Source organism: Pipistrellus kuhlii, unplaced genomic scaffold, assembly GCF_014108245.1.
Source record: "Pipistrellus kuhlii isolate mPipKuh1 unplaced genomic scaffold, mPipKuh1.p scaffold_m20_p_5, whole genome shotgun sequence".
In the NCBI taxonomy this organism is placed as follows: domain Eukaryota; kingdom Metazoa; phylum Chordata; class Mammalia; order Chiroptera; family Vespertilionidae; genus Pipistrellus; species Pipistrellus kuhlii.
In genome coordinates this window covers 22,249,785-22,252,755 of record NW_023425551.1, presented here as the reverse complement: position 1 = coordinate 22,252,755, position 2,971 = coordinate 22,249,785, and the positions used below count along the sequence as shown (strand labels likewise).

Here is a 2,971-nt window from a genome sequence, read left to right as displayed (position 1 = left end):
GCACTATCCTCTATGATTATGTACCTGTCCACCTTTTTTACTTCACCATTTTAGTTAGAATAATGGTAATTTAATATTAACAATCCTTGAAATGAACCTCATACATCCACATTTCTCTACCTCTGCTTTTCTTTACTTTCAGCTAAGAATTGCCTCTCTTCCAACATCTTTTTTTTTTTTTTTTAAAGCACCATGGGCAATGTCAAGACAGGTTTGCTTGATTTATTTTAACTTTTTTTGTGTGCTTTGTTTTGAAGACTAAAATGGCATAAGTAGAGTTTCTGACATGTGCAAAAAAGCCAATGGAAATTGGACTAGAAGATGAAATAATAGAAAAAGGATGATGAGACTATAGTAAGAGGCAATGTATTTGAAAACTATTTAGGTGGTATAATTAAAATGTATATCATGAGCTTTGCGCAGTGGCAGTATCGTAGCCAATGAGGTGTATCCGAGGCGCGATTATTGCTAATTGAAAACTAAAATGTATATCATGGACCTGAAAATGAATTGGAATGAAGAAGAAAGACAAAAGACAAAAGAATAACGAAGTGCTCTAAATTTTTCAAAATGGTAGCTAATATATATATTAGAACTGCCCTTCCATGAACGAATTTTGTGCACTGGGCTATAGCCCAGTGCACAAAATTCGTTCATGGAAGGGCAGTTCTCTCAAATCAGCCTGCACTCTCTCTAATTGGGACACCTTGTGGGATGTCTGGCTGCCATTTTTGGCCTAATCTCAGCAGTCAGACATCCCTCTCACAATCTGGGACCACTAGCTCCTAACTGCTCACCTGCATACCTCTGCCTGCCAGCCTGATCAACCCTAACTACCCTTCCCTGCCAGCCTGATCACCCCTAACTTCCCTCCCCTGCTGACCTGGTTGCCCCCAGCTGCCCTCCTCTGCTAGCCAATTTGGTTCTGATTGGTCATTTCCTATGCCAGCATCAAAAGCTCTGTCTCCTAGGCAGCCATTGGCTCCCCACAGCACCCACATTTGGTGCTTTTGGTCAGTGTCTATGCCAGTCAACGTTAGAACCACCATCTCCTAGATAGCCTTTGGTTATTCACAGAACCTTTATTTGGTTCTGATTGGTCAGTTCCTATGCCAGTCAGTGTCAAAAGCTGCTTCTCTTAGATAGCCATTGGTTTCCCACAGCACCCACTTTTGGTTCAGATTGGTCAGTTCCTATGCCAGCCAGCATCAAATGCTCCACCTCCTAGCCAGCATTGGCTTCCCATAGCACCCAGATTTAGTTCTGATTGGTCGGTTTCAATGCCATTCAGCATCAAAAGCTCCACCTCCTAGGCAGCCATTGACTCCCCAAAGCACCCAGATTTAGTTCTTATTGGTTAGTTTTTTATGCCAGTCAGCATCAGAAGCTCCACCTCCTATGCAGCCATTGGCTCACCATAGCACCCAGATTTGGTACTGATTGGTTGGTTCCTATGCCAGTCAGCATTCCAGGCCTATCTCTGGGCCTGATCAAAGAGGCAGGACTTAACAGCAGCCCCCTGGGAGGTTGGGAGGGGAGGCTGGAAGAGAAAGAAAAGCCTGGCTGCTGGGGAAGACCATAAAGAAAGAGGGAGAGAAAGAGAGAGGTAAGTACACTGATCAACAGCTTCCACTGAGACTGCAGATCAAAACCTTGACTCACTTTCTGGGTCTTAGCCATCTGGGCAGTCAGTGCTGGGTCTCCAGGCTGCAACTGGGCAACACAGCTCTGACTTCCGGATGATCAGAGTTTGGTCCTGATTGTTAACAATCATGGGCTTTTATTATTAAGACTGAAAAAATAACAATATATGAAATATATATATTCAATATATAACATATAGTAATATGTAAATATGTCATATATATAAAATATATGTAATATATCATATACTTTGCATATCTAACCACAAGCCACCCCACTCACTACCCTGGCTGTCCTATATCTGCTAAAAATTTCTTCTTGCTAGTCATAAACACAAACATGACTGATACAATTATAGTTTGTATTTCAGAAATTTGAAAATTGTAGGACAGCACACAGGGTGAAGGCCTTTAGAATTAAGTCAGTTACTTCATGACATTCTGAAGGGAAAGCAAACATTAAACTCTTTTTGCTGAGATTTTAAGGTCTTCTCTTTCCCTTGCTCTTTTTGAAGATTGTTTCTTTAGTTCTTTTTTCCCCCCTTCCTTTCTTTATTGATTAAGGTATCACATATGTGTCCAAACTCCCCCATTGCCCCCAACCTCCCCCTCAACACCCTGGAGTCTGTGTCCATTGGTTAGGCTTATATGAATGCATACAAGTCCTTTGGTTGATCTCTCCCCCTGTCCCCAACCTTTCCTTATCTTCCCTTTGAGATTTCACAATCTGATTGATGCTTCTCTATCTCTGGATCTGTTTTTGTTCTAGCTCTTTCTTTGATTTTAGGATCAACCCAAGCACTTTCCCAAAAAGTTATCACTCAAGTTTCTCCCTTATTTAATTCGGTTGCTAAAGTAATAAATTAACAACAGAAGTCAGTAATTCTGAGTGGGTTGCAGCCAATTGTTCCTGCGTGAAAGGTGTGGTTTTGGAATCCTTCATCAGACCAAGAAGGGACATAAGGAAATAATAAAACAAAAACATCCACTGAATGGTTAATGTAATAGCTATTATCAGCAATAGCAAATTATTCAGTCTTGATTTTTAATATGATAAGACTATACTCCTGTTGACAGAAGTTCTCTGGAAAAGGTAGTTGTGAGTCTACTACTTTGGGGATAGCTTGGAATATACAGATAATTTGGAAAGGCTCTTAACCTTGACTAACCTCTATTCTCCAGCTGAATATGTTTCTATTTTGTATTCTTTGCTAACAGATGATGTGAGTCTGTGCTGGAAGGAGATAATTATTCTCTGAAATTCTAGATCCAGGGCCACATTTCTCATTAAAGCTTTTTTTTTTTTTTTTTTTTTTTTTGCTTGCTTG

General features: G+C 40.4%; 1 pseudogene; it reads left to right on the top strand.

Annotated features, from left to right (window-relative positions):
* The first annotated feature begins 411 nt into the window (after positions 1–411).
* LOC118706271 lies at positions 412–583 on the top strand (annotated as a pseudogene).
* The last annotated feature ends 2,388 nt before the right edge of the window (positions 584–2,971 follow it).